This window comes from Trichechus manatus, unplaced genomic scaffold (genome assembly GCF_000243295.1).
Source record: "Trichechus manatus latirostris isolate Lorelei unplaced genomic scaffold, TriManLat1.0 scaffold00032, whole genome shotgun sequence".
NCBI lineage: Eukaryota > Metazoa > Chordata > Mammalia > Sirenia > Trichechidae > Trichechus > Trichechus manatus.
Genome location: NW_004443968.1, coordinates 20,371,985 through 20,396,249, shown reverse-complemented (window position 1 = coordinate 20,396,249; position 24,265 = coordinate 20,371,985). Strand labels below are relative to the sequence as shown.

The following is a 24,265-nucleotide window of genomic DNA, read 5'->3' as shown; positions in this document are numbered from 1 at the left end:
TGAACAAACCTTTGGTCAGTGCCCGTAATGTGCCAGGCTCTGTGTCTGATGTTAGGAATACGAGGGTGAAAAAAGAAATTTTCTTTACCTTTGAAGAGCTCACAATCCAACAGGAGAGGCAACAATTGAAACAATGACGATATAATATGAAAAGTGCTATAATAAAATATTAGAGATAGGTACAAAAGCTATGGAAGCACAGACTGATTAATTCCACCGATGGCAGTGAGGAAAGCTACAGAGAGAAGTTAATATTTGAAGGATAAGAATGTGTTTCTAGAGGTGGAGAGAGTTAGGGAAGTTCAAAAGGACAGGTTGAACAATTTAAGGCAGAGGTAATAGCAAGAACATAGCAGATAAATATAACATGGCATAACCAAGATGGATGTTCAACAGAATTCTGGTACACTTGCTTTTCACAAACAAGGCAGCAACAGCAAAAGATGGACTTCTCAGAGGGTGTCTCTGAAGAGAGCATCTGGAAGGGGGTCCATTAGTAAGCATGACATGGGGCAGATGTGGAGGTGGCAAAGAAGAACATTCCCTTCTGAGGGAACTGCTTGGGGAATGAGAGAGAAAGGAAGTTTATCACCCTCGGTTCCTCTTTTCCTCATGACCACCTTCTCTGCTATTATCCCAATCATCAGCAAGCCTTGTGGTTGTATATCTAAAATACATCTTAATTCTACCACTTCTCATTATCTTCTCTAATAACCCACTAACCTAAGTCAGCATCACATCTCTCCTGGATTACTACAATAGCTAATCTATCTCCTTGCCACTTTTCTTGCCTCCAAAAATCTTAGTTTCCAAAAATCTAGAGTGATAATTTTTGAAAAGAAATCCAATTATGTTGTTCCTTTACTTAAAATTCTCTATTGACATCCTATTGCAATCAAAATAAAAATCAAAGTGTCTTATTATGATCTATAAGGCCATATATGATTAGGCTCTCATCTATTCCTCTGCCCTCATCTCTTATTTTTTTTTCCTTTGCCTGGAATTCCCCTCCCATCTTTATATAGCCAACTCTCTTCATTGTTCAGAGCCCTGGTGGAGCAGTGGTTAAGAGCTATGGCTGCTAACCAAAAAGTTGGCAGTTCAAATCCACCACCTGCTCCTTGGAAACCCTATGGGGCAGTTCTATTCTGTCCTATAGGTTCCTATGAGTCAGAATCAACTCTACAGCAACGGGTTTTTGGGTTTTTCATTGTTCAGTTTTCATCTCAAATTTAACCCCATCGAGGCCTTTTCTAATCACGCTGTCTAAAGTATCTATTTCCACTCTCTATGCATTACCTTATTTTATTTTCTACATAGCACTCAAACTATTTAAGATTACTTTGTTTATTTATATTGTTTACTTGTTTAATGTCTCCTTTCCTACTACTCTAGTAAGCTCCAGATACTAAGGGAACTTCTCTGGCATTTTTCTCTGCTTTCTTAGCACCTACAAAAGTGTCTGGAACTGAAGAACTACACAATAAGTAATAGTTAAATGATGAGAAAGTCTGCATAGAAGCAGAGATGTGCTCAGAGACTTTTCAGAAGTTTTCTCTGTGGTACACTGTGTAAAATACCTGTATGTGTCCTTTAAAAGTCTATTATAAAGACAGATATTTCTCTCCAAGACCTTCAGAGGCAGATGCAAGTGTCTTGGTATCTGACACCATGCAGAGTTGGGCTTCAAGGCAAGTGAAAACAGGCCCCAATTTATATGGGATAGAAGTGCAATCCCTATTTGGAGATGCTATTCCCACAGTCTAATTCCTGTGCAATGAATAAATTGTGTGTGTGTGTGTTCTAATAAATCTTTATTTATGGACACTGGAATTTTCATTTTATATTTGTGTCACAAAATATTTCCTTTCTTTCCCAACCATTTAAATATGCCAAAACCATCCTTCGCTCTAGGTGGTACAAAAACAGGCAGTGGTTTGGAATTGGTGTGTAGGTTATAACTTGCCACCTTCTGGTCTATGGGGCAACCCCCCTTGCAGTTAAATTTGGGCCAGCTGCCCTAAGATGCCTAATTTGTGAATAAGAAATACCTTTCACTGTATTAAACTGAGATTTTTGAACTTATGTTAGCATAGCCTATCCTAATTCCACCACCTAGTCTATCACCTTATTGTATCATGGTTTGCATGCAGCTATGATACTGGAAGCTATGCCTCCAGTATTTCAAATACCAGCAGGGTCACTCATGGTAGATGGGTTTCAGTGGAACTTCTAGATGCAAAAAGACTAGGAAGAAAGGTCTGGTGATCTACTTCCAAAAATTAAGCCAATAAAAACCTTACGGATCACAACAGAACATTGTCCAACTTGCTTGGTTTGATGCATCATCAGGAAAGACTAGTCACTAGAGGGGAACATCATGTCTGCAGAAAATATGGTTTGGGGAGATAAAACAGGTCAAACTTATATCTGTGTGTGGATATGCTCGTCTGATGCTTTCTCATAAGGAAAAACCAAAGGGACATCCAGACCCACAAAGTTTAGAGATGGTTCAAAAAGAGAGGTAGTTCTGTTACCCATTCATTCAACGAACACACATTGAACATTTACAGGCTCTTTTTTCTTTGTAAAAGAACATAAGTTTAATTGTAATAGTCAAGGCGAGAGCTACATGAAATCTATAAATCTTGGGGTTTCTGGTGAGGACATTCCAGAAGAACTAGAAAAATAAGGGAAATTAATTTTGTTATGAAATGGGTCATGGTGAATATGAAACTGGAAATACCAGAATTTCAGAGCTAAAACTGTCACTGTGATTCTGTCCAATATGTTCTATGGGAGAAAGTCTCTACATCTCGGAGACGTGAACAATCACTAGAGATAAGTCCTCCACTGTGCAAGATCCATAAGACCTTACCATGATCTGAATACAGTTCTACCTCCCCTGGTTCTCATTCCATGTTTCCCAAGCAACCTTCTGCTTATAATTCAATTTCCCTGGTATTTAATGCTAGGAAAATTGTTGAGCTAGATAAAGCATTCCAGTCACCAGAAAGGGGTATTCTCCACTGTGGATTCATAAATTTTATTTTTGATATTCACATGAATAGTTTATAAATGCTGTTACAGAACATTACTTAGACAGAAACACCACAAGTGTGATCATCTCTGGGGATACTGAAAAAAAAAAAAAAATCCATATTCTGGCCCTCTTACAATGAGGCCCAGGTTCTGCATCATGGAAGACTCAGATTCCATGGTCACTTGGAAACTAGTCTATTCTTTTACTGCTTCTCCTGAAGTAGGAGACACTATGTTTTTGCCCAATTTACACCCTTACCCAAACCCCTATACCTTGCCTTCTCTACTATTGAGGCTGAAAGCTACATACGCTACCACATCCAGAGTGGTAGTGACACAGTTCTGGGCAAAGTCATTTAGGGGAAATAAGTCTACCGTGAGAGTAACTTGGAAAGCTTTTGTTTTCCTGAAAAAAGATGACAGATGAAGCCAGTATCAACCCTTCTTTCCTCCCCACCTCTTCCTGCCTTGAACATAGACATGGTGTCCAAAGCCACAGCAGCCATCTGTGACTTCGAGGCAACATGCATGAGGCAAAAGCTAAAAGAATCCTCGAGATGCAGACCCATGGCCTGACATCGTTAAGTCATTGAGCCCACATTGTCAGCTTCATACACAGAATATTTACAACAGAGGAAAAATATCTCTGACCCTCTAAGCCACTTACAGTGGGATGTCTTATCATGAGAAACCTTGAGAAGTTTTACAGTTGACAAGTGACTTTCTTCTTTCTATCATAAACAGCATAGCTTTTAAAATTGGAGCATGTCATTTTTACAGTGAAACTGATCTCTGTGGCATGTCCATGTTGGAAAACTGCAGTTATATTACACCCCCCTAACCATAAACTCACTTTAATCAAAATTCTATAATATGCTTATGTACTTTTCAATATTTTTCATAAAATATCAAGGATATAGCTTGTTGAGCAAAATAAAATGGGGTCATTTCTGCTGGGGATAATTAACAAAAGAAGGAACTAGATGTTGGAAATAGAAAAAATGAGATGTGCAAAAGAAGATTGATACGGCCGGAAGTTTTCAGTAACATACTCTGATGCCACTGCAAGGAAGAGACATGGATGGAGCAAAAGAACTGTGAACACGATACTGTGAACTGGAGAAGCAGTTAAAAAAATACTACTTGTTTGGAACGGGAGATTGTCTCACCTATACAGAGTTGTGGCACAGTGGTTAAGAGATACGGTGAGCTATGTTGGCTAACTAAAGGTTGGCAGGCAGTTCAAACTCACCAGCCGCTCCTTGGAAACTCTCTGGGGCAGTTCTACTCTGTCCTGTAGGGTTGCTATGAGTCGGAATCAACTCGATGGCAACAGGTTTGTTTTGGGTTTTTTTTTGGTAATACAGAGTTGAGTTAGTTAAATAAACACAATTCCATGTTTCTTGTTTGTTTGTTTGTTTCTAATCTTAACCATGGAATTTTATGCTTCTTTGGGATCAGATTAGAACTACAGAGGCAGGAGTCAATAACTCTGAATCTTAATATCAAAAAAAATTAGACATTTGTATGGAGATCTAGAATTTTTAAAAAATACAGTCAACTATCGATTATTGGGGGCAACAGGAGAAGGGCACAGGAATTCAAAGATGAAGGAAAATTATAATTAAAATTAAGAGAGATAAAAAGTGCAATAACAGGAAATGAACTATTAAGTCATGAAAAGACATGGAGAACCTTAAATGAGTATTGCTAAGTGAAAAAAGTCTGTCTGAAAAAGCTGCATACTGTATGATTCCAATTATTAGACATTCTGGAAAGGCAAAATTTTAGAGACGGTGAAAAGATTAGTGGTTGCCCAGGGTCCAGGGGGAGGGATGCGTGAATAGGTGGAGCACAGACAATTATTAGGACAGTGAAACTATTCTGTATGATACCGTAATGGTGGATACATGACATTTTGCATTTGTCAAAACCCATAGAATGGTATACCACAAAAAGTGAAACCTAATGTGAACAATGGATTTTAGTTAATAATAAGGTATCAATATTGGTTCATCAATTGTAACAAACGTACCACACTAATGCAAGATGTTAGTAATAGGGCAAAGGGAAGGGTGGGGAGTGTTAACATGGGAACTTTCTTACCTTCTGCTCGATTTTCCTATAAACTTAAAATTTCTCTTAAAAATAAAGCCTATTAATTAAAAAATAGATAAAATGGTATAAAAAATGAATTTCCTTAAAATTTTATACAATATTTAGGCAGTCTAGGAAATTAAATCCAAGACCACATTAACAATAATCTTATTGTTGCTATTTCCCCAATCCCTCATCATCACTACCATTCTTTTCACTCAACCATATGACCTCATCAATCTGCGAGTCCTGAACATCTCTAACTCAAGATTACAATCATCAGTATCACAGTTAAGATAAGCAACAATTTCATCAATCCCTCAATTTCAGGAGATACAGCCAAATTACCTTCTGAAATTACCCTCCTACATACAAATGAAAAAGTCTCAACTCGTACTATTTCATAAACAAAAGAGATTGTATTTGCTACTATAGCTGGGTAATTTGGGTAGATATACTGCAACGGATGTTGTAATGTGTAATCCAGATTCTCCTTCAGGGATGAAGGATTTATGCTGCCAGATGCTGGAAATGATATCATCAGTTAGCCCTTAACTGGTAGCCCTCTCCAGGAATTCCTTCTGCCTTACCCAAGGATATGCCTCTTCCCTGAGAGCCCACATCTGATGACTGACTGATATGGAGATTTAGGCCTGGTCCTTTCACTCCCATGTCTGGCACCTCTGAGGACCATCTCAGTGTCAGAGCTCCCTGTGGAGCCTTCTAAGGTCTTTGTTGAGACCACATCACAGTCCAACTGCTCCCTCTGCCCAATCCAGCTTCTTTCATATCCCTTCCACAGGTGTTGATCCCAAGAGTACTCCCTAATGTACTTCCTGCATGCTAAGCTCCATTAGAGTTTCTAAACCAAGGGAACCCAATCTGCAACCTCTATCTTTAAGCATAACAGGATCCAGGTGTTCAAATGATGTTGTCAGCAATCTGTCTCTATGTCTCAGCTCTGCATTAAATTCATGCTTAGCAAGGCTCTCCTCTGCAATAGAAAGAGGATTTTAGGTCATCTCACCAAAAATCTTTTTTTGCAAAGTCAATTCCATGAAAATAAATTACTCTAGTGACAATTTTTTTTGGCAGAAATATTGGTAAACAACTGATAGAGATAAAGTAATCTGATAGACCACTTGATGAATTGCTAAAAAAAAAAAAAAAAAACTAAAAATGCCTAAAGATTAAGAAAAAAGGAAATGACAAAAATTATTGAAAAGAAATGAAAAGTTATTCTGGTTTCTCACAATAAACAGTTGAGTACATCAATTTGGAAATCATTTGCTCAGAGATTTGATATGAAAAGGTAAAATTATTCAAAGCAGTATTAGGAAGATTAGGATGGCCAGAAGCATTTACTTTCATTACTTTCGTGTATTATATGATTACTACCTCAGATTTGACATCTATGAAACAAAAATATGAAAATTATAAGACTCAAAATAGAAATTTTCTAAAAATCCTAAAAATGCTAAAAGATTGCTAAAGCAAAAAAAATTAGCTATAAAACAAGAGGAAAATTCACATTTCATATTAAAATCTGCTAGCATTTAAAAAAATAAAGTTTAAACACCACATGGAAAATTAGCAGAGGGATCTTAACAATGTCAAAATGCTGATGATAACAAAAAGTGATTGGAAGTAAACAGACTGATTTTTTTTCTATGAAATGCCATTGTTTATTGATGATGAAACAATTTTTCTAAATATTAATATATATTCTTAAAATAAATATAGGAAATATATATGTGTGTGTATATATATAGTAATTCATAAATCACTATATAGTCCTTGGAGTCCTGGTGGTGCAGTGGTTAAGAGTTAGGCTGCTAACCTAAAGGTCTGCGGTTCAAATCCACCAGCCGCTCTTTGGAAACCCTAAGGGGCAATTCTACTCTGTTCTTTAGGGTCACTGTGAGTGAGAATCAACTCAACGGCAATGAATTTTGGTTTTGGTCTATAGTCCTTAGAATTCGCCAACCAGAATATTATTTAAAATGTTGATATAAAGAAAAATAAATTCTAGGAATTTTCAAAAACTTTTAAAAGCACTCTGCCCAGTACAAACTGTGGTAATCTTTATAATTCTTAAAAGAAATAAAATTTTGAAATTTGGTAAATTAGTAGATTTGTCATGCAGCAAGATGGCCAATAGCAGCTACATACTTATATTCCACCAACCAGATCAACCCCAGTTAAAATGCACACTTTGTTCCCAAGAGTTCCAATAGAAGTCCTGGCATCAACATTGATCAGGACAGCTGAGTCATGAACTCTTCTCTGTACTAGTGATTATAACAAGAGTCATGGAATACGGTGATCAGTCAAGCCTGTTCCTTGTGACACCCTCTGGAGTCAAGAGAGCAACCAGACCTTCCCTGAATTACATGGACTAAAAATGGGGAAGAAATAACTCCCACATGGAAAACCTGGGTCTATTATCAGAAAAGAGGGACAGTGTATTTATATGTTATATATCTCATTCTGAGAATTCAAATAAACTTTTTTCTTCGTTAGTAGCATTTTCTCTAACCATTGCTAATGGATCCAAATTTAACCACTGCGTTTAAAAAAGGACATTTTATCATAGTTTCACTTCTTCATCCACTTGAAGAACTCAGAGAGGGTGCAAAAGAAAATTTTCAAACCAAAACATTGTCTGGTTCCCTATACTGTGCTATAAAGAATCTAATATTTCTTTACCTTTTCTCAAGTTTAATATTTCTTTTAACATTAACTACTATGTTTTTTTGCTTGGATTCTAACAGTCAAATTATTATTCTATGCTTCTGACTGAGAAGGGGGAGCAATGTTGCCAAGCTGAAGTACATAATTTAATATACAAGTAGTTATTACGTACTTCCACAGAAAATAGACACTTTCAGGCATGCAGAATTTTCCTTATTTGTAGTTATTTTAATTTTTTAGTGCATGCACTATCTATTATTACTTCTTACCATGTTTAATCATCAAGCCAATTAACTCTACCTTGAATAATTGAGAGTTAACATATTTGTAATAAAGCAAAATAAAATTATAAGCATCTAAATTAAACTTTAAAAAGATGCTGAAAATGTTCTCATATTCTTTTCATCAACAATTATTCAATGATTGTTCATTGAGAACCTACTATGAGCCAAGAATTGTTAAAGGCACTAGGAATACAGTTAAAATGAACAAATGTCCTTCCCTAACGGAGCTTACATTTAGCAGAAGAAACATACAGCAAGCAAATAAATACATAAGATAATGTTAAATATTGTGAAGCAAAATAAAACAGGACAAAGGAATAGAGAATAAAATGGAGCTATTTTAGGTAGAGTGGTCAAAGTTTGGAAGAACCCAATAAATAATTCCCTCAAGTTTTATTACAAGTGTGAAAAAAAAAAAAGAGGGACAAGAAAAACAAAAAAAAAACAAACAGGAAACCAAATGTTTCCATTATTGTTGATAAAGCTGATTCTGGAAAACGTCTGATAGCTGTAGACAAGTGAACTTCTTAATAATGAACACCAAAATTAGGTAGACCTGCCATCCTAGCTACAGTCATTGCTGGAAAACTGCAGGCTTCTCAATAAGGGCAGATACCTCTCACAACATAGCACAGAGCAGAGGGGAAGTCATGCTTCCTGCAGATTTGGGATCAGTCAGATTCCAAGAAGGAGGAGGACACAGACAAGCCCAATTCCTCCTTTCAATCTCCCAAGTAGAGAAAGTCATCACTCTTCCTCTAGTGCAGGGTGAATGAGGGAATATAGTTAAGCTAGGAATGCTTTTAAAGCCTCTCCACACAGAAAGAAATAGGAGAGTTATTAGAAAGATTCCTTTTTCTCCAGCCACATTCTGCTGCTCAGGTTCAGGCACAAAGCAGAAGACAGAGTTGGTTAAGTTTTAGCCAGGGACACAGCTTAATGAGCTCGTCCTTGTCTGGTGAGCTGACAAAAGGGCAAGGATGCAATATTGGAGAGGGAGGGCCTGGCAGGAATGTGTTGAGCATATCTACAAGGGAGTAATTGTAGTAAAGGACCATAGAATATGAACTGGATAAGGAGGAAAGTGAGTCCACGATGGCAGTAACAGACAATGAATAAGTGGCACAATAAAAGGACTAGATCCAAATGAAATCAACTAATTGTTGGAGACAGTGACCCAAAAAGACAAGATAGTTAATGTGATAGACAAGATAATGGCCCACCAAAGATGTCCACATCCTAATCCCCAAAACCTATGAATATATTATCTTACATGGCAAAACGGACTTTGCAGATGTGATTAAGGATCTTGAGAAGGAGAGATTATCCTGGATTATCTAACTGGGCCCAATATAATCATAAGGGTCCTTATAAGAGGAAAGCCAGAGGGTCAGACACAGAGAAAAGAAAGATTTGAAGATGCTACACTACTGGCTTTGAAGAAGGAGAAAGGGCCATGAGCCAAGCAATGGAGGCATCCTCTTGAAGCTGGAAAAGGCAGAAAATAGACTCTACCTTAGAGCCTCCAGCAGACACACAGCCCTATGGATATCTTGGTTTTAGCTCTGTGAGACCCATTTCAGACTTCTGACCTCTGGAACTGTAAGATAATAAATTTGTATCATTTAAGCCACTACATTCATGGTAATTTGTTACACCAGCAACGGGAAAGTAATACAGTTGGTTAAAGAGTAGAATGCTTGAAGTCAAGATTTTGGAGGGCATGCAACTATTGGTAAGGATAAAATCTAGGGTACTTCATGAACTAAAGTGTTGCAGTTCTGTGAATTACTTAACATGGCCTTTCTAGCCATAATCTTTGTAACTCCCACCAAATGACTAGGTGGGACTATGCAAATGAGGTGCTTGTGGCCCACCAAGGAGATCAGATAGCTTGCTAATAATGTAAATAAGGTTCATGGCACTCTTGTGGTGGTGGGACCATGCAAATAAAGTGTATGGAACCCTAATGACTGGATTGGTCAGTTTTGCCATCCTAGTAGACTTAAAACGAGCCATCTCAGAGGTGGGAAGGGAGGATCTCACCACCACCAAGAAAAAAGAGCCAGGAGTGGAGTGAGTCTTTTGGACTTGGGATCCCTGCACTGAGAACCTCCTAGATCCAGAAAACAGAGAGAGAGAGCTGTAACACTGGAGACAGAAAGAGACAGCTAAAAGCAGTGGCAAACAAATGGCAGCATCAGAGGCAGCAGAACCAGGTAACTGGCAGGAGACAGCGCAGTGGGCTTCCCAGCCCACAGAGTGAGAAGGTTGAGTGACTTCATGCAGGAGGCTTCCTGGAAGAGTGTGGTGCCTTGGGGCACTTGGTGGCAGAGCAAGGCTCATCGACCCACGGAGTGAGAGAGCTGAGTGTGTTTGGGCTGAGGCTTACGGGCAGAATGGGGTGCTCTGGGCACTTATCGACAGCTAAAAGAGCTTTGCAACACTTGCTTGAGCAGGACAGAGGCCAAGGGGCCAGAGAGAGGTATGCCTGCAGGCAGGGCTGAGAAGAGGCTGTCCTGATCAAAGAACTGTGTCCTGAGCATTTCTGAACCTGAGTTGTAACCTCTTACTTCCTTAATAAACCCAATAATCATGAGTATGTCTGTGAGTTCTGTGTGGCCATTGCAACAAATTATCAACCCCAGCAGAGAAGGAGAAAGTGCCTTGGGAGGGATGGTTGATGTCAGAATTGGTAAAAAGATTACAGGGTGGAGGCATGTCTGACCTCCTCCTCAAAGGAATCAGCCTTGCGCTGTTGATCTTGATTCTCCTTCCCCCTTGTGAAGTTAGAAGAGGTCAGTTGCTGCTGCCACATCAGTTTTACAAGTGTGGTCAGGAAAAGTGAAGTCAAGGAGCTCAGAGGTTATCTATAGATAATCCACATGGATATTGAAATCACCAAGAAAGATGACAGTGATCCAGGTGCTCAAATCTTTAATGAATTAAGGGGGAGGCTGATAGATTATCAAAGATTATCAAAGGACCTTGGATTTTTGAGGTAAGAGGAAGATATGATGGTCTGGAGGAAACAATGAGAGAGAAAGAAGACACCTATCTCCTTCCAGGCCCCATTATACAAGGGATCTGAGAGGTAAAAATAGTCTCCACCAGAAAGAACTGGAAAGGAATCGATGTCCTCAAGGGATAGCCAATCTAAAAATAATGGTGAAGGGAATGATCAGAGGAGAGTTGAAAATATCAGGGACTTGGGATTTTGATAATAAATTATAATAGCACATTGAAAAGGTTTGGAGTATGAATAGAAGTGAAAATTGTGGTCATATTAGGGGATATGCAATTTTTATGGGGTATAAGCCCCAGAGATAATATGTGAACTGAGATTCTTGGTCTTCTGAAGATGACTGAGAGAAATAGGGGTATAAAGCATGGTGTAACATGTCCTAATGCTCTTTTAGGAGAAGAAGACAAAACACTTCTAAAGACAGCATCTTTGGGGGTATTATTCTCTTAGCTAGTTTGTAGTGGTGAGGTGAATGAATAGTGATTGTCTTACCAGCAACGGGCAAAAGTTCTCCGAGCTTCCCTTGCTCCTGACTCATGGAGGCCCTGAGGGGCTAGAGGAGGGGAGAAAATAAGGGAGGCATGCCTCATCCAGAAGACACAGAGCTGGGGGCCTTTACAGAAATCTACATTTAGATGGGTCTCTCAAGCCTCCCTTTTAGATTTGGGTGGGGGAGTCGGGGCAGTTCCATTGGGAAGACTTGGAACTATGGGCCTCTCACAAATCTGCAGTGAGACCTGTTGGTGTTGTGGTAGAGAAAAGGCAAGCAAAGGAAATCAGGATTATCCTACAGGTTTCTTATGTCCTCAGTCCTATTATCACCATAAACTCATGTCTCTTAGCAATAAATATGATTATTCTTTTTAGGAATATAATCTCATATTTGGAGAAGAAATAATTTATAAGAAAACTGAATAGGCTGAAGGAATTGAAATAGAGAAAGTGAAAAAGAGAAAAAACTACAAATGAGAAATTGCACAAATTGAAACGGCTTTTGCTGACACCTAATAAGAACTATTTTTTAAGACCTATGACTGTGTAGGTAATCTTAAAAAGTCAAACTTCTGGCATAAAAAAAAAAAAAAATCCCAAGACACAAGGAAAAAAATATGCTCATCAAATTTGTTCTAAGTTAATTCTGCTTCTTTAAAACCAACTGAGCTTCATTTTTTGCTATATTTTGTTTTTCCCAGACAGTTTTTGCATGTTCATTTTAGTTAATATTGAAAATAATTTAGCTCCTTCTTTATTCCATGTGGTTCAAAGAACTACGTAGAAATTGTTCTCTCTTCAGAATTCATAGCATGACCTCAGAGTATCATGAATTCAGTGAAATTATATATGAAACCTTGTGATAGGGTGGATACCAGTTGTCAGCTTCCTTCAAATTCTCAAAATGATTTCATATCAAAAAATACAAAACCCTCTTCTCTTGGCGTTTGTAATGTAAACCAGTTTAACTCTGATATTGTTAATAGTATAAATATAATATATAAATACATTTGAAAAAATATGAAACTGGCATGAAAGACAGAAAGAATTTATATGTCATCCACATCATGAGTAAGTGAATTTAGATAGCTAATAAAAGAGAGGAAATCATAGCTGGAACAAGGAATATTCATTCAACATTTATTGAGTACCAACTTTATGCCAAGTGCTATGAATACATAGAAAAACAAGCCACAGTCTCTCTGTTCTTTAGGAGTTCACAATGTTTATGTGTATACAGATAAATTACAAAGCAATGTATTAAAATGTTAGACTTCCATACCCAGATTAGTGAAAGGAGATGAGTCTGAGCTCAGGCTGGGGTCCCAGAAGCCAGCGACTGCCGTGGATTGGTAGGACTAGCCTGGGGTTGTAGATCACAGAGAAAAGGAAAAGAGGTATGGTAATTTTCAGGATCATGAAACCAAATACTAAACAAGATGGTTTCCAAAGACAACTGCCAGTGATTCTTTGAAAAGCATTCTCTCATCAAGTATTTACTGAACATTTGCTATGTGCTAGGCTAGAGTTTCCCAACTGGGATTACAGAAAATGGATAATAAGTATGCCAGATAAGTATCAACATTTTCTATGTATGCCATCATGTGAAAAAAGTCGGAAAACACTATCGATCAGACACCATACTAGACCCTAAGGATGGGAAGTGCAGTGAACAAGGGACAAAAGGAGTGGAGCACACAGGAAAATGTAATAAATGCTATAAAGGGACTACATCCATGGGTAGTACCTGGAAGGGGAGAGTGTTATCATTTAGAGGGATGGTCAAAAACGTTCTTCATTAGAATTTGACATTTGAGCTGAGTTGGAAGAATTCAATCAAAGTGGACAGCAAGCATAAAGGCCCTAACGTGAGAATAAAATTGACCTGTTTAAGCACTTTCAGACGAAAGTGTGGCTGGTGTGGATTAAAAGAAAGGAAAAATAGTTTGAAATGGAGTTGGAGAGGTAGGCAGGGACTAAACTGTGAAGTACTTGTAAGGCCATGGTAAAAAGTTGGGGCTTAAGCCTAAAAACAATGGAAAAATCATTGAAGAGTCTTAAGCAGAGAGGTGGTACAATCTGAAGTAAGATTTTAAGAGCTAACACTACCTACTGTGAATAAAATAAATTGGAGTAGAGCAAGCATAGAAGTGCGTGTCCAATTAGGAGATTTTTGCAATCATCAAGGCAAGAGGTGATAGTGGAATGGAATAGGGCAGATTTGAAAAAAAAAAGGTCAGAATAAAATATATTTTAAAGTTAGTATGAGGATTAATTACTGATGGATTGGATATCGGTGATGAGGGAGACGGAAGCATCAATAAGTGACTACTAAATTTTTGGCTATATAATGGGAAACAGGCAAAACTCTGAAGAACAGATCCTAAGGGAGGTATCCTTCTCGAGCCACCAGGACAAGTCCATGGGAGGATGAGATTTATTAAAGTATTAAATGTGCCTAGAAGTTTCACCAAGACATTCCATAAAAGAAGACAATAGAGTAATATTTTATATTTCAGAATCATTTCTATATTACCACTCCATCCCTAAGCCAGAATTGCATTATTTTTCAGTGTAAATTTAACTCCATACAGTATTAGTACAAGGTAATACATGCAAAGCAATATCTGAAATTCGAAAGCAACCAGTTATTTTAAATAATTTAAACATGTAATATTTGGAATATCAAAGGAAACTCAATGTAAGTATATGCCATTTACACCATTTTTAAGTTCCACAACCTAATGCCTTATCCCCTTTCCCCCCCCCACCTCCACCCCCAAAAATGCTAGGCAGCATTCCCTAAGCAAGGATGCATGCATCTAAAGCAAATCTTATTCTCCAATCCCCGTTAATGTAATTTGGGAACTAGTAAGAATGCCCCAGAAGTCTAAATTTACAGTGTATCACATTAGAAGAGAATAAAGTAACCAAGATCAGCATGATTTTGGATTTTATTGTCTGTAGTCAACACCTTAAATTTCATCTGGAATCATAGCAGATCATGGAACACTGATGTAATATCCAAAGGAAACATTATCACAGCTTGATTATGTAGTAATATGATGCATTTCTCAGGCTGGTTTCATTAAAATAGCATTATATCCACAAAGCACACTTTTGAATAGACCATCTCCAGAGGGAGTAGTCCAAAATTGTCATCTTATTAAAATACAACTCCTGCTTTGGTTCTTTTTTAAATCTTGCTTTCTTCAAAATTCCAAATTATGGTGCATGTAGTGGATGATGGGGAGGGAGGAGCAGGGAAACGAAAGTAGGGAGATAGAAGGTTATTCCTGATACCTAAAAGACTAGTACCTTAATGTTACACAGAGAGCCAGGAGACAATTTTCATGCTTCTTCTTGGAGACATATTTCCCTCACCCATCACCTGTCCATTCCACTCCTGGAACATCTGCTTCTGAGTTAGGGTTGAGATGAACTTTGCAGATTTTAGGCCTAGCTCAGCTCCTGTGTCAGCCTCATTCACTTATTCAGAGGGTTCTTCTCCTGAGTGTTACAATTCATCATGGCCAAACTCTGTGTTCACTGACAGGGGCTAGAGGGAAAATGAGCTGGGAGAAATAGATGTGACCAAAATAAAGGCAGAAAAAAAAGGCAAAAAAAAAAAACAAAAAAAAAACCTATGAATTGAAAGAAAAACGAAAAAGAAATGCAAGAGGAGGAGGATATTCACAAGTTTCCCTCAACCTCTCATTTTCCCAAAATTGCATATATTGCCTGACAGCTGTTCTTGATCTCCTTCCATTTAGCATTTACAGATCACGATTATTTCAGGCAGAACGCAAGGGGAAAGTTAAGGCTGTGAGAGGTCATTCATCTTCTCCATGAGGGAATAAGAAGTGTGTAGTCGTCCCCTCATTCTCAGAGTGACCAATCGTAAATGATGATTTTTATGTCAAGCTGGAATTTTCTTCATTCTTTCTTGTATAAATGTATGAGGGTTGTTCCACACTAAGATGGGTCACCAAGGTAGCTTATAGATTTTCCTTCCCTTGAGACCCTTTAAAGAAGATAAATATCAATCTGTCTTTGAAGGATGGCATGCAGTCCTGACTACAGGTTGAGGAATGAATTAAATAACCTTTGGCTATCCCTGCTGCTTTATGAGTAAGGGGAAACAAAAAAGGTATATTTGTAATATAAAACAATTCCCTTTCCATAGCAGACTCTTTGTACCTAAAGTAGCAATTTTCAATTTTATAAATGTAACTCTTTAGATATTGAAATAGCACCAACTCTGCCCAGTTGAGCTACAAAAGTAATTAACTACAATGGAAAAAAGCAGTATAGCAAAATAAGCCAAAAAGATCATATTAACACTAAATGAGAAGACACAACTGGCTTTCTTAACTCAGTTATACCCATCTGTAGCATCCAGAAATTACTGACGGATGACTGGAATGTTTATTGAAAGCACTAGGATATCTGATGTCTTTTCAATGGACATAGAATCTAAGGGAAAGATAATTTCATTTCTTTAGAACTCCAATTGCTAAGAATTGATTAGTCTTAAAATAGCAACTGATTGACCAATTCCTGGAATATAGTTACTGAATGTTGAACGGATGGACTAAAGCTAAAATTTTTTTTTTTTTTTGCTTTCTTGAGATGACAATATGCTCTGATCTCTATCTTTCGGCCACAAGGGAGAAGGTAAAAATTTTGGATTAAAATATCTTTCTTTTCTTTTTTATTTCAAAACAGAATTGCCTATATCTAGAATCTTATTAAAATATTTAGTGAAATTGAGATTTATGTTATCTTTTGTTGATTAATTCTTGAGATCAATATGAATCTTAGTAGATATTCCCAGTCGTTGTCAAAACACATTTCTGAGAGTTCAGCAAGAGCATTAATTTTCTTTTCTAAATTGACCAGCCTTCTCCACCTCAACAAGAAACTGGCAGACTGGATTTTGAGCTACCAAATCCCGTTGAACTTAACCTGTTTTAGCCCCAGACCTCACTGCTAATTTCTGACATTCATACATAAGTCTGAGATATTCAATGATTGTTGTTTTATCAACCAAGAATGTTTTATAAAATCTTGCCTGTAATGAAAATTTTCAGAAATATATTGTTACTATTAGACATTTAGGGCTATTATCTAGGTATCTACCTAGATATACAAATTCTAAGAATTTGATTTCCTTGTACCCACCACTGTATAAAATCATGTTACCAGATATTCCCTGGACTCAACCATTGTGGAGGATAATCACCAAAAAGAAAACAAAATGGTGATTTTTAGGAGCTTCCATGGTGCTAAGATTCTGATGGTGAAACAAACGAGTTATACTGTGAGTGTTGAGCATCTCTTAGAAGATGACAATCTACACATAAAATGTTCCCACTGAGTTAACATCTCCTGTCAGATTGATTTTACTTTAAAAAATTAACATAAAATCACCAAAGAGATTATTTCTAAAGCAGGTTTTTCAGTCTTAAAACTAAATGTTCAAGAATCATTTATTTTTACTTCCTCTCACCTATAGCTTATATAAGGTGCATTACTCAATTTCTTTTTACCTATCACAAAACAAATAAAAGAAGACATTATTTTGAAAAAAAATTTTAACTTTCCTAATTGTTCAACGAAGACTATGCACTGAAATCTTGCCAAAACAACTGCCCTATCAGTGACACCTTGCAAGTTCCTTCTATGAATTAATCTATTAATATTTACAATTAATTTTAGGTTTCTTGTTTTGTTTAGGTTGGATTTGTTTCTTAAAATTTGCAAAGGGCCATATAAGCCATTAGAGTCAGCCAACAGATATGTTCCACAAAATTCTATCTTCTAAAATAGAAAATAATTTTAAGGCCTAAATTAGCAAATAAATAGAAACTTTGCATTTTGTATTGCATTGTCTTTATTCCTCAACATTTTCCAAAGCTTCTTTTTTCTAAGAATCAATCCCCTCTTTACCAATAAAGTGCAACATTTACAATCTAGATTTCTCTAAAATAGTAATTTGTGACTTAAAAATTTCTAGATTCAGTTGTTTCAGTAACAGCAACCACATTGACATCCTCCTTTTCAACACTGCTTTCCTGATCTGATCCTATTTCAGCTTTCAAGAAGCAACACGTGACAACTTGTTTGTTCAGAAGAAATCAAGGAAGAAAAGTAGGATTATACGCAGATGAGCATATACTTATCTCATGTACAACGAAATGCTCTGGAAGCTTTGAATGCTTTCTGAGATATTAAACATTTCTTGGTCACACAGATACACTTCTCCCAATTCTCATTCTAGGAATGGGGTTCGTTCATTTCTGCAATGCCTTTGCACCCTCTTATGGTCATTTCAGGATCAACGTTATTGGAGGGAATTTATTCAAGGCTATTCAAAGGTTTCATTTTGTAAATTTGAATTTTTACTAGAATAATGACATTTACACACTTTACACCTTTAAATCTGTGATTTCATAATCCTAAATATTAATTGAAGCTCACACATATCCACAGTGTTGAGAAAACAGAAGTACATAAAGTTGAGGTTACTAGGATAATAATTAGGAAACACTCCATACTTTCCAATTATGTCTGACATATTAACAAGCTAATAAGAATTTCAGAATCTGCCTCCTAGGCACAAAATGATTCAACAGCAAGACCATCATTAGGTACCAACACTCTTATTTCCTGATACCGGCATGTTGAAATCAACTCAGAATCTGTTTAGGCCTATTTATACAAAGCCCGAAAATGAATTCTAACCTAGTACGTCTGAAAAAGAACAGCAGAAATGTGGCTCTCCTTCTTTAAGAAGTAGCAAGATAAAACATACATATACACACTCACACTTCATAGCACAATTGATTCATATTTGTCTGATAAACATTAAAATACTTTAACCCAAAGAGCATAAAGAAGGCTAATGATCAATCGTCACCTTTTTTATATTAATTTGACACACATAGTAAAAAAAAGTAGACTGCCTTATTCCTTACCTGACTCAAAATCTCCTTCCTTCTTCTAGTAACAATTTCATGTTTAGAAAACATGTATGAAAATGTGAAAAGTTTTAACAGTAAACTTTATTTCTGTGTTCATGCTGCTGACAGCGATAAGGACACCTGCTTTCTGGTGAAGAGAAACAACTGTTCAAACTGTACATATGGCAGAGGAACTACTCTTGAAAGTGTTTATGAGGCGGATTGTCGCATTTCCATATAATTTTCTTTCCAGGGTAACTGCTACACACTTTAAGAAATTTTTAGCTTGAAGAAAAGTATAATTTGAGCCCTCTATGGGTTTTAAATTCCTAACAAACTCAGTCACATTTTTTTTTATCACAAAAGTACTTCAGAACCTATCCATATATCTATAAATCAACCGCTTTACTTTCAGAATACAATTGCTATTATTAAAGTCACAAAAGAGCCCTAACTGTGTGAGAACCACCATAACTGAATAATATTTGAGGGAACAAAAAAATACAACTTCATCAAGCAGAAGCCAGATATTATATAGAATGATATTCCAAATTTTTAAGGTTTTTCTCAATTTCCAAATTATAAATGAAATTTAAAAATAAAATTTTAGTTGGTCCATCTAAAAATGTAATTATCTCTGACAGCAGATAATAGCACTTAGAAAGATCACCAATCCCTGCAAGGTATCAATCCATAGGGTGCTTCTGTGTAATTCAATTCAGTGTGTCAGATGTGGTGACAGCAAATATATGCTTCAGAACATTAATGCTTTTTCCAGTTCCCAAACAATTATTTATCTACCGTTATATTTTCAAACAATCTAAAAATCCTACAAGTCATCTCTCTTATAATGCAGCCATGTATTTTATCTAAAATTCCTCATTCATATTTCATAACCACTGACAAATCTGATATGAAGTTGCCAAATGGTCACTATCAGTAACTCTTCTTGCAGGCATTGTTTCACAACAACTGTTGACAAATGGAATCCACTTTGCAAGTATGTGTCTCCATTTAAAAAAAGAGAGTATGTTTTGTTAATGAGTATTGCAAATACTCATGTACAACTGTATTCTGTTCTATAAAAGTCTGGTGTGCAAATACTTGAGCAGAACTTACCGAATCACTAATTTTTAATAACTTTATGTCAAATAGTTTAAATGTATGTTCAAGCATATAAAAATAGCAAACACACCAGCACCAATAACCATTTAGGAAACCAATCATGAGGGACGTTTTAAAGCAGAGTAACCCAAGAGTCCTAAACTACTTAGCATAAAATTCCAGGTCCTTCAAGATCAGCACATCTCATTGATTGAATAGTTGGCTCTCTTCCGCAGGAATAATTCCCTCCCTTCCTTTAGTATACCATTATATATTGGAACACATCACACGGTAATGTGAAATATTTGTTTGAATGTCTGTGTCTCTCAATAGACCACATTATGAATTCCTTGAAGGCAAAAAAGTGGGTGGATTCATTTTTGTATCCCCAGCACCTGGCAACAAGAAGGTGGAGAAGCAACACGACGTTTTGGAGGTCCTACTGACCTGTATTTTAATCCTGGGCTCAAGAGCTTAACCTTCCAGTTTCTTATCTGTAAACAGGGAATAAAACACCTTGGAAGATTGTTGTTGGGGGAAAAAAAAGTGCCTATAAAGTAACTAACCCAGTGCCATAGAAGGTACTATTATATGTACTCAACAAATGTTAATTGAACTGATCTATCACTGTCATTCATGCACCTCATGCACAGCCACAATCCGTCAGTGGAGGCTTGCATGTTGCTATGATGCTGAGCAGATTTTAGCAGAGCTTTCAAACTAAGACAGACTAGAAAGAAAGGCCTGTCAATCTACATCCAAAAATAAGCCAATGAAAACCCTATAGATCACAAGGTCCACTCCACAACTGATTATGTAGATGGTGCAAGACCAGGCAGCATTTGGTTCCGTTGTGCATGGGGTCACTGTGAGTTGGAGGTCTACTCTACGGCCGCTAACATCAAAAACAACAAATCATTGTAGCTCTTTCCATTTACACATTAACTCAAACCCTTTCCAGAATTCTCAAAATATAAATCACAATCTTGTTCATTTTTACTTTTTTTCATATTCTGTAATTTAAACAGAACCATATAGCTATAAAAATAAAGAATGTTACTGTGTGTTCAAGCAGTTTAGGGATTTGAGGGCAGTCAGTTCAATTTCTTCCAGAACTGAAATAGTTTAAAATGTCCTAAGAAATGAGAACTAAAGTTCAGGACACTTAGCTTTATTTTCTCTTCTATTTCTCACCAAAAGGGGGGGAAAATGCTTCAATATTTAAAAGACTAAGGATAATGGATGTGCATAATTTTGCTTTAACATACATTTCTGCCTTTTAAACCCAGTTTAAACTCAGTGAAAGGCCAAGAACACAGACTTAATTATGCAGAAGAAAAGATGCTTTAACTGCAGTGCACCTTCAGTAGACAAATTCAAAGAAAGCAGTTCTGCCTGAAACATTTACAAATCAATTCATTGTATTGATTCGGAATGAGACGTGCTATAATTTAAAACATAGATTACCACAGGCCGAACTTTATAAAGTTCTATTTTTAAGGCACTTTCACTTGGCTATGAACTCGATCGGAGCATTTTCAAGAAACAGTGATTTACCAAACCTTTAAAAAAGCTACGATATGTAAGTAACAGGTGTTAATAGGGATAATGATTAAATATTTCAACATTAACCAAACTTCAAAAGTACGCAAAAAAAACTGTGTGCTTGAGATAACCAATAACTTCAATAAATCATTGATATCTTACTGAGAACAATGTGTTTCTATTTCAAGACGATATCCCACATACAATGAATAGACTGTTTCCGTCTCATTTCCTAGTTCTAATTTAATTCACTATGAAAAAATGAAGGTCTGATTCTGTTTTGCTTGTTTTTCCTAGAATGAGCTGTTCCTTGGGGGAATCTGTCCTATTCAAACTTCCTGATAACTTGCTATTTTGTCTTAATGCAGCTTAAATATTTTGTCATTTTTTTCCACTTATCAGTCTCAAAATGCAAAGATAGTAATAGTTACCTGTACATAGGGTCTTTCTCAAAAAGCACTGAGACTTAGGTTCAAAAAAAACCTGTCTAATTTTAATTACACATCAAACAAATGGCACAGGAGGTCAACTATTCAGTTAATTAGAGAAGTAGCTAAAATACATGCTTCTTGGATAAGACGGAGTATTTGTCAAGGTCATTTTCTTCATAATAAAATATAGGATGTGGTGAATGCCCCCGCCAAAAAAAATTCAGGAGTCCCCAGAATGTAAGTAAATAAAATAACAATTTGCAACTGAGTCAGTCCTGAATATTCCTGAAATCAAGACAGAATGTAACAAGGTCTTTTCACACTATTAATTAAATTTCCTTCAATGAAATCTCTCTTGGGCCTCGGTTTCTGCATTTGAGTAATGATCACATTAAATTACATGATTTGAGAAATTTTTTTCTAATATAAGTGTTCTAAGTGCTTAATAAGTTAAACAATTACATTAATAACAGAAGTCAACAAATTTGCTGTTAGCTGAAGTCTAGATGATAGATGGACATATACACATATGAGTAAATAAGCAGTATATGCAAGTTATTCAAACTCACGTACAGAGCTATTAAAATCGAAGAATATTAAACAGTTTCTGGTATCTTAGCCTCAAAAGTCCTCATCGTTTCTAGTAATACCACACAAAACTTGTAAAACATCAGACTACCTCAAAGGAAACAAAAATTCTCTTTTCCCTCCTTAGGTTCCTTTTTTTTAAAATAAAAGAAGAAAATGCAACAAAATTATGGCCTTTGAAACAAATTGTAACTAAAGAGAATTTTAAAAATTATTCCCACAAATGTCAAGAGTACTTTAAGCTTTCTAAAATAGATTACCCTGTTGAACCATAGTAGCTGAGTTTTATAAGAGCTTTCTTGAAGTTTGCCACAAATTTTCAAAGTAATTGTATTTTCAACAATAGAAATAAGTGATGTCGCTGTGACATTTTTCCTACAAATCTTAAAAGGACTCAAACTGTATAATCTTTCTAATTGTAAGTATTCAGATTGTCTTTCTTGTTATAAAACAAGCAAAAAACAAGGATAAGACAAGCTGGCTTTTCTCAGTTCTTTGACCCCATAAATAAAACAAAATTCAACCGCAAAACCTATACTTTTAAATACATTTATCTTAGCATTTTTCAACTTATTCCTAAAATAATTATTAAAATTAAATAAATTTGAGATAAATGTTGATTTTATTTAAAGATTCCTTATGGACTATTTTTATTACTCACTCTGGTTTGAAAGATGTCATCCCTTTTCCCAAGTTGATTGCATATCCAGAGTCACAACCTTTGCTAGCACTGCCACCTGCTGTTGACTCTAATTCATTTTCCAGCACATGGAAATAGAAATAAAAAGAAATAGAATAGCATGAATTAACTGGTCTGGAAAACAAGCATCAACACAAATTTTAAAGACAACTTGTGTGCAAGCTAATATTATAGTTTCTCCTGACAACAGGTAAAGTTATATCTACACTGTAATCAGCCTCTTACTATAAAAGAGGAACATAATAGGCGACTGAAAAGGCCCCAGAGCTTTTTGGTTACTCTCAATTGATTGAAGATGTATTTTTTTACAAGAGCAATTTTTACATGACAAAAAAATAGGTGGATATATTACCAAAAAAAAAAAAAAGCAATAAAGTTCTGAGAGAAATTCACCCATTTCCTTTTAATTGAGTAAACCCTATCTTATAAATGTAGGAACATAAGCACATATGTAGGCAGATATAAGCAAATGTGACAAAAAAATTGATGAATCCAGGTGAAGGATATAGTGGTAATTATTGTTCTATCTTTTCCACCTTCCTTAGGTTTGCAAAATTTCTAAATAAAAATTTGGCAATAAAAATATAACGTGCTGATATTTTTAACCTTCTTTACCAGTGCAACTAAACTTCAGAGAATTTAAGAGAATGTGGAAATTATGTAAGACAAATTTAATATGTATTTAAAAATCTGAGAGAGATTGCAATCCTTATTTATTTATTTTTTTAGAATATTGAGGGTTGTTGTTCCTTTCCCCACTCCTCACCCTCGCCCTCATTCCAGAGAAACATGATTTGCAGCAGCTCTGGGTCTTAGGGGAGATGGCTAGCTGTGTAGCTGAAACATTGACCTAACATTGCCTCTGGGGTAAGGCAGGAACAGAGTATGAAGGAACACAATATACCCACCCGGTACTTCTTTTCTTTTACAAAAAACAGCTTCAAAACTGACCCGTTAGTTGACGTTAGAGATTTCTCAGTGCTTCAATTTCCCTGTCTATCGCACAGTAAAAATCTATAACTAAGAACTTCTTTAAAACATATTTGTGGGGATTTCTATTATTATTACTAAAAATAAAAGCAATCCAGTTTAAAGTTGCTTTTTTTTTGTAGTAACTGTTAAATGAGAAACTATTTTGTTCTGTAAGCCTTCATCTTAAGTGAGAATAACAGCACAATTGGAAGAGCATAGTCAATGTCACTGAACTGTGTATGGAGAAATTTTTGAAATGGTGTATCTTTGGCTATGCGTATTTTCACCAAAAAAAAAAAAAGGTTGAGAAGTTAGAGGGTTAATAT

The 24,265-nt window shown here is 36.2% G+C and overlaps 1 long non-coding RNA gene across 1 annotated transcript in view; it reads right to left on the bottom strand.

Moving 5' to 3' along the window:
- The window catches only part of LOC111820284 (uncharacterized), a 68,013-nt gene that overhangs the window by 22,438 nt on the left and 21,310 nt on the right, over nt 1-24,265 (bottom strand). The window contains exon 2 of the long non-coding RNA XR_002823840.1: nt 22,929-23,016. This is a non-coding gene — a long non-coding RNA (uncharacterized LOC111820284). The remainder of the gene's footprint in view (nt 1-22,928; nt 23,017-24,265) is intronic.